At 37.4% G+C, this 11,751-nt stretch overlaps 1 non-coding gene across 1 annotated transcript; it reads right to left on the minus strand.

Moving 5' to 3' along the window:
* Positions 1-10,586: 10,586 nt before the first annotated feature.
* On the minus strand, positions 10,587-10,693 carry LOC121204163 (small nucleolar RNA R71). Its single transcript, XR_005899092.1, has one exon. It is a non-coding gene; the product is annotated as a small nucleolar RNA R71 (small nucleolar RNA).
* Between the last annotated feature and the right edge of the window lie 1,058 nt (positions 10,694-11,751).

Consider the following 11,751-nt stretch of genomic DNA (forward strand, 5'->3'; position numbering starts at 1 on the left):
TCTCTATCGCAGGTTCAAATCTTTCTAAGTCATCAAATATTTCAAACTCTTATGATTTGAATATACATGATATTTCTTACCAAATAAATAGTGGCGTCAAATCTTCAAAGCAAACACAATAGCCTCCAATTCCAGATCATGTGTCGGATAGTTCTTTTTGTGCGGCTTCAACTATCTCGAGGCATAAGCTATAACTTTACCTTTTTGCATCAAAATGCAACCTAATTCGTTCAACGAAGCATCACTGAAGATCACAAATTCTTCACCCAATTCTGGTTGTACAAACATCGGAGCTTCAGCCAATAGGGCTTTCAATTGATTAAAGATTTTCTGACACTTTTCAGACTAATCAAATTTCACATCTTTCTGAAGCAGTTTCGTCAACGGAGTCGCGATCATCAAAAAGCCTTTTACAAATCTCCTATAATAACCGACAAGTCCCAGAAAACTACGGACTTCAGAAATATTTCTCGGAGGCTTCCAATCCAGAATAGCTGAAATCTTGTTCGAATCAACTTGGATACCTGATGCTGACACAATATGTCTTAGAAATCTAACTTCGCATAACCAGAACTCACATTTGCTGAACTTTGCATACAACTACTTGTCACGCAAAGCCTGTAACACTATTCTCAGATGTTCGGCATGCTCAGTTTCATCACGCGAATAAATCAAAATGTCATCAATGAATACGACAACAAATCGATCTAAATACGGTTTAAAAATTTTGTTCATCAAATCTATAAAGATAGTAGGTGCATTAGTTAATTCGAAAGGCATAACTAAAAACTCATAGTGTCCGTACCTCGTTCGGAAAGCAGTTTTCGGAATGTCTGAATCTTTTACTCACAACTGATAATAGCTCGATCTCAGATCTATCTTTGGAAACACGGTAGCTCATTTCAACTGATCAAACAAATTTTCAATTCGGGGCAGTGGGTATTTGTTCTTGATAGTTACTTTGTTCAACTGATGATAATCTATGCACATTCTTATCGCACCGTCTTTCTTTTTTCACTAATAGAACAGGAGCACCCCAAGGTGAAAAACTCAATCTTGCGAGTCCTCTATCGGTCAACTCTTGCAACCGAGACTTTAATTCTTTTAACTCAGTCGGAGCCATTCTATACGGAGCTATCGAAATCGGAGTAGTTCCCGGTACTAAATCAACACCAAATTCAACTTCTCGAATTGGAGGTAATCTCGGAAGTTCTTTAGGAAACACATCAGGGAATTCACAGGCAACAGGTACTGATTCAACTTTCTTTTTTATTACTTTTGAGTCAATCACATAGGCAAAGTAGGTTTCACAACCCTTTTTCACTAAATCAGAGCTTTCATCGAAGATATCACAATCAACAACCTATTTAAGTCACGAGATTCAATTCGGACTATTTTATCATTCTTGCATCTCAAATCAATAGTTTTCCATTTGCAATTCACAATAGCATCGTGCAGAGTTAACCAATCCATACCCAAAATTATATCAAACTCATCAAAGGGTAATAACATCAGATTAGCTGAAAAACAAATGTTTCGAAACATTAAAGGACAATTCTTACACACTTTATCAACCAAAACACATTTGCCTAAGGGGTTCGATACTTTAATCACAAATTCGTAGACTCTTTAGACAAAGTCTTACTGTTCACTAAGTTCATGCATATATAAGAATGCGTTGATCCAGGATCTATCAATGTAATCACAAAAGTATCTTAAAGTGTAAAAATACCAGTTATAACATCGGATGACAAAGCTTCCTCACGAGCTCAGATGGCGTAAGCTTTGGCAGGTACATGAGCCTCAGATCTAACAATCGTATCTTTAGTTCCTCTCTGACTGCCACTCACATTTCTCGTATTTCTGGGTGGTCTACCTCGAGTTAAAGTGTTACTTGATCTCAAATTTTGTGCTATCTCTTGTTCAACAGACTCGGGAGAATCATGGATAAAGTGAGTCATATCGGACTGAATCTCAATCTCAGACGGAGAAATCACATGCGAGGGATTGGATCTGTATCATCGAAGCATCGATACGTGGAACACATTATGAATCTTTTCTAGCCCTGGTAGCAATAATCTATAAGCAACCGGCCCGATACACTCGATAATCTCATATGGCCCGGTGAACCTCGAACTCAATTTGCCTTTTCTGCCAAGCTGGAGTAGTTTCTTCTATGGAGATACTTTTAGAAACACTTTATCACCAATCTCAAATTCAACATCTTTTCGTTTCAAATCTGTACATGATTTCTGACAGTCGGAAGCTGTTTTCAGACTATCTCGGATCACTTTTACTTTCTGTTCAGTCTCTTTTATCAAGTCAACCCCGTGAATCTTATTCTCGCTGAGCTCAGTCCAATATAAAGGTGTACGACATTTGTGACCATATAAGATTTCGTACAGTGCCATTTTAATGCTCAATTGAAAACTATTATTAAAAGCAAATTCAATCAATTGCAAATATTGTTCCTACGTACCTTCAAACTCAAGAATGCGATATCTCCACATGTCCTCGAGAATCTGAATAATTTGCTCGGATTGACCATCCGTCTGTGGGTGAAAAGTCGTACTGAAATGTAATTTCGTACCTAAAGCCTCTTGCAATTTCTTCTAAAATCGTAAAGTAAATCTCGGATCTCTATCTGACACAATAGACAATGGCACTTTGTTCAGTTTCACAATATCGGAAATGTATAACTCAGCTAATTTATCAAGTGAGTAGTCAGATCATACCGGAATAAAATGAGCTAATTTCATCAATCGGTCAACTACAATCCAAATAGCTTCTTTCTTTCATGGAGATAGGGGCGAACCCGGATGAAAATCCATTGTCACTCTATCCCATTTCCACTCTGGAATCATAATCGGTTGTAACAAATCGGAGGACACTTGATGTTCAGCTTTAACTTGATGACAGATTAAACATTTTGAAACAAATTCGGAGGTATCTCTTTTCATTCCAAACCACCAGTAATGCTATTTCAAATCATTATACATTTTCGTACTACCCGGATGTACAGATAAACGACTGTTGTAGGCTTCGTTCAAAATCATCTGAATCAACTCTGGATTTCTCAAAACACAAATTTGATCCCAGAATCTTAAATAATCGTCATTACCAACTCAAAATTCAGAATCAAAATCTAGATCACACCGAGCTCGTTTTGCTAAAATCTCATTATCAACCTTCTGAGCATCAATAATATGTTGTAAGAACAAAGGTCTTGCTTTCAATTCCGCTAAAATCGAACCATCATCAAACAAAGCTAAATGAGCATTCATGGCACGTAATGTAAACAATGACTTCCGACTCAAAGCATTAGCAACAACATTTTCTTTTCCTGGATGATAATCGATAATAAGCTTGTAGTCTTTTAGCAATTTTAACCATCTTCTCTATCGCAGGTTCAAATCTTTCTAAGTCATCAAATATTTCAAACTCTTATGATTTGAATATACATGATATTTCTTACCAAATAAATAGTGGCGTCAAATCTTCAAAGCAAACACAATAGCCTCCAATTCCAGATCATGTGTCGGATAGTTCTTTTTGTGCGGCTTCAACTATCTCGAGGCATAAGCTATAACTTTACCTTTTTGCATCAAAATGCAACCTAATTCGTTCAACGAAGCATCACTGAAGATCACAAATTCTTCACCCAATTCTGGTTGTACAAACATCGGAGCTTCAGCCAATAGGGCTTTCAATTGATTAAAGATTTTCTGACACTTTTCAGACTAATCAAATTTCACATCTTTCTGAAGCAGTTTCGTCAACGGAGTCGCGATCATCAAAAAGCCTTTTACAAATCTCCTATAATAACCGACAAGTCCCAGAAAACTACGGACTTCAGAAATATTTCTCGGAGGCTTCCAATCCAGAATAGCTGAAATCTTGTTCGAATCAACTTGGATACCTGATGCTGACACAATATGTCTTAGAAATCTAACTTCGCATAACCAGAACTCACATTTGCTGAACTTTGCATACAACTACTTGTCACGCAAAGCCTGTAACACTATTCTCAGATGTTCGGCATGCTCAGTTTCATCACGCGAATAAATCAAAATGTCATCAATGAATACGACAACAAATCGATCTAAATACGGTTTAAAAATTTTGTTCATCAAATCTATAAAGATAGTAGGTGCATTAGTTAATTCGAAAGGCATAACTAAAAACTCATAGTGTCCGTACCTCGTTCGGAAAGCAGTTTTCGGAATGTCTGAATCTTTTACTCACAACTGATAATAGCTCGATCTCAGATCTATCTTTGGAAACACGGTAGCTCATTTCAACTGATCAAACAAATTTTCAATTCGGGGCAGTGGGTATTTGTTCTTGATAGTTACTTTGTTCAACTGATGATAATCTATGCACATTCTTATCGCACCGTCTTTCTTTTTTCACTAATAGAACAGGAGCACCCCAAGGTGAAAAACTCAATCTTGCGAGTCCTCTATCGGTCAACTCTTGCAACCGAGACTTTAATTCTTTTAACTCAGTCGGAGCCATTCTATACGGAGCTATCGAAATCGGAGTAGTTCCCGGTACTAAATCAACACCAAATTCAACTTCTCGAATTGGAGGTAATCTCGGAAGTTCTTTAGGAAACACATCAGGGAATTCACAGGCAACAGGTACTGATTCAACTTTCTTTTTTATTACTTTTGAGTCAATCACATAGGCAAAGTAGGTTTCACAACCCTTTTTCACTAAATCAGAGCTTTCATCGAAGATATCACAATCAACAACCTATTTAAGTCACGAGATTCAATTCGGACTATTTTATCATTCTTGCATCTCAAATCAATAGTTTTCCATTTGCAATTCACAATAGCATCGTGCAGAGTTAACCAATCCATACCCAAAATTATATCAAACTCATCAAAGGGTAATAACATCAGATTAGCTGAAAAACAAATGTTTCGAAACATTAAAGGACAATTCTTACACACTTTATCAACCAAAACACATTTGCCTAAGGGGTTCGATACTTTAATCACAAATTCGTAGACTCTTTAGACAAAGTCTTACTGTTCACTAAGTTCATGCATATATAAGAATGCGTTGATCCAGGATCTATCAATGTAATCACAAAAGTATCTTAAAGTGTAAAAATACCAGTTATAACATCGGATGACAAAGCTTCCTCACGAGCTCAGATGGCGTAAGCTTTGGCAGGTACATGAGCCTCAGATCTAACAATCGTATCTTTAGTTCCTCTCTGACTGCCACTCACATTTCTCGTATTTCTGGGTGGTCTACCTCGAGTTAAAGTGTTACTTGATCTCAAATTTTGTGCTATCTCTTGTTCAACAGACTCGGGAGAATCATGGATAAAGTGATCTAAAGATCCACATTTGAAATAAGCCCTATCATATAGTCTACGATTACCAGGATGTCTTTTACTACAGTGTTTACACTAGGGTCAATCCGGTCGAACATTTCCAACACTTGCGACAGAAGTAGCTGGAGCTCTAAAGCTCGAATGGTTCTAGCACGATCTCTACTCGAATGCCCCACATTAGCCTTTGAACGACTATAATCATCTCGAAACTTCTTTGACACAGACTGAAATGATTTATTTACGGATCGCTTTCTCACATCTTTAGCTTCTGAATCGGCTTTTCTTTTCTCTTTCCTGAGCTCTTCAGCTTTACATGCTCGTTCAACAAGTACAACAAACTCTTTTATCTCTAAAATCCCGACTAGCAAATGGATATCTTCATTCAAGCCATCCTCGAATATCTTGCACATAATTGCTTCAGTCGAGACACATTCTCGTGCATATTGGCTCAATCTCACAAATTCTCGCTCGTATTCTGTAATAGATATACGACCTTATTTCAACTCAAGAAACGCTTTGCGTTTCTGATCGATGAAGTATTTTTTTCGGAATTCAGCTTGGAAGAAATCCCAAGTAACTCGTTCTCTCAGAACTACGGATATCAATGTCTTTCATCAATGATACGTCGTATCTCTCAAAAGCGAAACGACACTCTTAAGGTATTCGTCTGGAGTCAATGATAATTCATCAAACACTCGTAACGTGTTCTCTAACCAAAATTCAGCTCTCTTGGCATCATCATTAGTAGTAACACAGAAATTTTCGGCCCCATATCTTCTAATTTTATCGACAGTAGGCTTATTCAACTGAATAGGATTAGCTTGTGACTTGACATGGGCTTGCGGAGGATTACGCGGGGGTAAAGGTTGTGGCACATCCGGATTAGTTCAGATATATTGGGTGAACCAACCGTTCACCATTTGGCAAAAAGCCTACCTAGCCTCTCCCTCATGGCTACTAGTAGCAGGTCTAGAGTTGGATGGCACTGTCCCTTATGCAGGAGCAGGCGCATTACTCTCAACATCATTAGCTACGGCTTGTTCGGGATCCATTTTCTACATAAAAACACATTTTCATTGTCAAGATTCATCACACTATCACAGTTCCTAAATGTGGCATGTATAGCTAGATTCACATATGCTACGTTAGTCCTAGAATCGACTAAATTGTAGCTTTGATACCAATCAAATGTAACACCCCTAACCCAGATCCGTTGCCGGAATATGACTAATGGCGTTACCGGACATATCAGAACATTCACATATACTTAAGCATAACATAATTAAAATATATAATAATCATTCACAATTGTCCCTTATATAGGTCTACGAGACCTTAAACATGCTTTAGAAAAAGGTCGGGACTAAACCGAGCTTATACAAAACTTTTCAAAAATTAAACATTTTTCAAAGTTATACAGGTCACACACCCGTGTGAACAGGCCGTGTGCCTCACACGATATTAGACACGTTCACACGGCATTAGACATGCCCGTGTGACTAAGCCATGGTAAAACAGGGCATACATACTAACTTGTCCACATGGCCACAAGACACACCCGTGTGCCAGGCCGTGTGAAAATTAGGGAGGCTACTGACTTGGGTTAGACGGCCGACCACACATCCATGTGCCAACCCGTGTGCCACACATTATCGATAGACACGCCCGTGTGTCTGGGCCATGTCAAAATTGTAGGGTATATTGACTTAAAATCGTAGGGTGCCTCAAGGGACACACGACTGTGTAACATCACCGTGTGTCACACACTGCTGAGATATACGCCCGTGTCTCTGCCCGTGTGGACAAAAATAGGCCATTTATAAGACCAATTTGCAACCCAAATTTTGGGTCTTCCTTACATGATCAAAACCATACATTTTATACCAAATTTTCAACCAATTTCAACCACAATATATACATCATAAATACCATATCACTATCAACCACTTTCATGCTTATTATCCAAACTAAATTATATCATCATCACCTACCAAACACATTCAATCTAACATATCCAATCTCATGCAAAAATCATAATATTTCCATAACTAAATCACATTACCAACTTACCAAATTGACCATTCTCTTTGGCCAACCATGAGCACATCATATAGGCATAATTTGCATCACATATCATATACCAAAATCAAACCATAAGTTCAACCATAATCAAGTCATATCACATGGCTAAATATACACTTCACAAAACATATTCACATACTTCTAGCCTATACATGCCATATTTCAATATATACATTTTCAAAAGGTACCAAAATAGAGCTTGATAGTGTGGTGATGATCCTTGATAATCCCCAAGCTCCCAGTAGCTTCGATATCTATAAACAGTTAAAAACACACACACAAAGTAAGCTTTCAAAAGCTTAGTAAGTCATATACAGTAAATTTAACACATAACATTAATCTAGATTAATTCATTCATAAAATTCAAGGCAAAATATATTCAGATAACCATATATCTCTTATAGTTCATTTGAACATGATTCACATATATATATCGTATCTCATTCTCATAGCAACTCATACTTATATTATATGTTCACCAAGGTACATGTACTTACCTTTCATTCTCAAACATTGTATACATTTCAAACGTACTTGGATCGGATACAATTTCTCATAGTCATCCATTTTCTCGGAATGCCCGTTGAACCATTCGGAATCAATAAAGATCTCAGATAGCTCAGAAAGCTCCTACAATGCCAATGTCCCAGATGTGGTCTTACATGTAATCAAATATCGATGCCACTGTCCCAGATAGGGTCTTACACGAAATCAAATACGATGCCAATGTCCCAGACATGGTCTTACACGTAAATCATAAGTCGATGCCAACGTCCTAGAGGTGATCTTACACAAAAACACATATTGGATCTTATGCCATAACATATGTATCCTAACTATTCCTATGGTTTGTACGGGGCTTTTCAGACGTCGAAACTTTGTTGATATTTTCTCAAATATTTCATACACAACTCATATAATCATTCATCATTGTTCAAGAGCATATAAACAATACTAATTCAATTCGAAACACATTTATTTGTATATACGGTCTAATTCCGTTTTCTTTTGTTCTTGATCTATATAAATTCAAATTTAGCTCTTTTATTTACCAAATCATTCAATTAAATCCTGATAAACCATAATTTATACATGTTTTTATGCCATGCTTAGCACATTTATGGATGGTTTCTCCTTAGATTTGGTGAATTCGATGCTCCTAATTCTTTAATTTCATGTTTTATACTTAGTGAGCATAGGAGAATAAAAAGAGTGGGAAACGGGCCGAAAATGGAGAAAATGGATCCACGTGGGAAATCAACACGGCTTGGACTTACTCACACGGGCGTGTCATAAGGCCGTGTCCCTTTGGCAGGATCGAAGCACGACTTACACTGGTAGAATACATGCCCATGCCTATTCAACAGCCTTGACCATGGGCTGGAGTTATCGCACAAAGGCATGTCCCTGCCTAGCCCAAGTATAACCTTATTCGGAAAAGGCCAATTTTGAGGGCTTTTAGGCATTCTAAAGCCTATTTAAACACCTAAGGAGGCACTTAGGAAGGGAGACGCAGAGTAGGAGGCAAGAAATTACTCAAGAGAAGCTGATTGGTCCATCTCAGAAGCTGGATCATCATCAAGACTGAAGATCTCCCTTCAATTTCCATTTAAGGGTTTTAGGTTTTCTTTATGTTTTGTATTCATTATTCTTATGAGATGTTTTCTTCTATAATTATGAACTAAACCCCCTAAATACCTAAGGAGAATGAAACCTAAAATGGATCTTGTTATTATTATCTGAATTGTATGATAAATATTTGACTTGTTCTTAATTATGTGTTCTTATTTCTTATTTTAATATTCTAGGATATTGATTCGAGTTAATGCTCTTATTCAAAGGAGGAATAGACCTTGTCTAAGAGTAAATTTTTCATAATTAAGCGGAGTTGATTGCATGCCTAGAGATAGGGTGATAAGATTTTGCCAAATTTGGGTGAAACCTAATAAGGGGATCCAGAGATCGAGTGAATACAACACTAGGTGTTATTTAGAAAGAGATTTCAATTAATCAGCCTAGGGTTAGACGTTATTAGTCTCGAGAGAGATAATAATATAACTTAGGGATTTCTACGAATCAAGTCAAATGAATAAATCGTCTAATTCAGAGTCAAATAACAAGTGAAGTCTAGGTAGATTTTTCCTTGGGTATTGTCTTAATCAATCGAATTTTCCCAAAAGCTTTTCCCCAATTTCTCTCTGTGCACTCTTAGTTTAGTTAATTAATTTAGATAAATAAAATCCCTTAATTTTTAGGATAGATAATAAAAAGAAAGTAATTACTAGTACTCTTGGTTCCTTTGGGTTCGACAATCTGGTCTTGCTAAAGCTATACTACTGTTCGATAGATACACTTGCCTTTATCGTGATAATAGTTAGTTTCAAGAACGCTTAATTATAAATTTTTAAAACCTGTCGCGAATATTACGTATCAAGTTTTTGGTGTCGTTGCCGGGAAACTAGGATATTAGGAACATTCGATTTTTATTACTTTAGCCATTTTACTTTTATTGCAATTTAAATTTTTATTTTATTTTCTAATTCTTCATTTATTTTCTTCTGTCAGGTTTTTCTAGTTTATCACCAGAAGAAACCCTTCAGGACCATTACTGTTTGATAGTGTGATTGATCGCACAGTTTGCAGAAACCGAAGAGAAATAAGGCGAAGCTTAAGATACACAGAGGAAGAGCAAGAGGACGCTATTTCAACCACAACCGAGGAGATGGCTGAAAACCAAGAAAATCCGCTACCTCCTACCATTGCTGCTAATCAGAATCCTGCTTCGTATACTATGTATGATTATGCTAAACCTTCTTTAACAGGAACTGAATCGAGCATAGTTAGGCCTGCTATTGCTGCCAATAATTTTTAACTGAAACCTAACACTATTCAAATGATCCAACAGTTTGTTCAGTTTGATGGTTTGCAGGACGAGGATCCCAACGCTCACTTAGAAAATTTCCTAGAGTTTTGCGACAGTTTTAAAATCAATGGCGTTTCTGATGATGCCATTCACCTTCGGTTGTTTCCCTTTTCGTTGAGGAATAAGACTAAACAATGGTTGAACTCGTTACCACGAAGGTCAATCACTACTTAAGAACAAATGACCAAAAAGTTTTTATTAAAATATTTTTCGCCGGCTAAAAGAACCAAATTACGTAATGATATCTCTTCTTTTGTGCAGATGGATTTAGAAACACTCTCTGAAGCGTGGGAGAGATACGAGGACTTTTTGAGAAGGTGCCCTCACCATGGGTTACCACTTTGGCTACAGGTTCAAACGTTTCATAATGGCCTGAATGCTTCGACTCTACAGAAGATCGATGCAGCCGCTGGCGGAACCGTCAATAATAAAGCACCTGAAGATGCTTATAAATTTATAGAAGAGATGTCACTGAATAATTATCAGTGGCAAGTCATGAGGACAAAGCCAACAAAAGCAGCCAGTGTTTATAATGTTGATTTAGTCACCGTACTCTCTAATCAGGTATTTCTCTTGAATAAGAAAATTGATGGTTTTCTTAGTTCTTCACAGGTTCACCCAGTAATGCAGTGCGAAGCAAGTGGAGATGGATCAAGCAATTCAGAAAACCCATCCTATGGCCACAACATGAAGAACGAGCAGTTAAATTACATGGGTAATAATCGTCGATCTTAAAATAATCCTTATAGTAGTACTTACAATGTAGGTTGGAGGAGCGACCCAAATTTCTCATGGGGAGGCCAAGGAAATCAGAGACCACCACCTCCAGGCTTCCAACAACCAACCTACCGATAAGAGAAAAAACCAAACCTTGAGGAGGTGCTAACAAAATTCATCTCGGTGTTAGAAACTCATTTCCAGAATACCGAGATAGCTCATAAGAATCAACAAGCGTTAATCCAAGGGCTCGAAACTCAGATAGGCCAACTCGCCAAACTAATTTCTGAACGACCACAAGGTAGTTTACCAGTAACATGGAATCTAAACCAAGGGAGTAACTCAATGTGATTACCATTCATGACAAGGAAGGGTTAGTTGAGCCTGCATCAGAACCGAGGCAAGGCATTGAGGTAAGTCAAGATAAAGGTGAGGTAGTCCACAGTGAGCAAAAAACGGTAAGTAAAGAGTACAAACCACGGATGCCATACCCTAATGCGACAAGGAAAGACCGTACAGATGAACAATTCGGTAAATTCCTTAAACTATTAAAGAAATTACATATTAACTTACCGTTTATTGAAGCTCTCTCGCAGATGCCAAACATAGTCAAACATAGTCAAATTCACTAGAACCATTATTGATGTTGGCATAGGTGAACTCACACTTCATGTGG

Source organism: Gossypium hirsutum, chromosome A07 (assembly GCF_007990345.1).
Source record: "Gossypium hirsutum isolate 1008001.06 chromosome A07, Gossypium_hirsutum_v2.1, whole genome shotgun sequence".
NCBI lineage: Eukaryota > Viridiplantae > Streptophyta > Magnoliopsida > Malvales > Malvaceae > Gossypium > Gossypium hirsutum.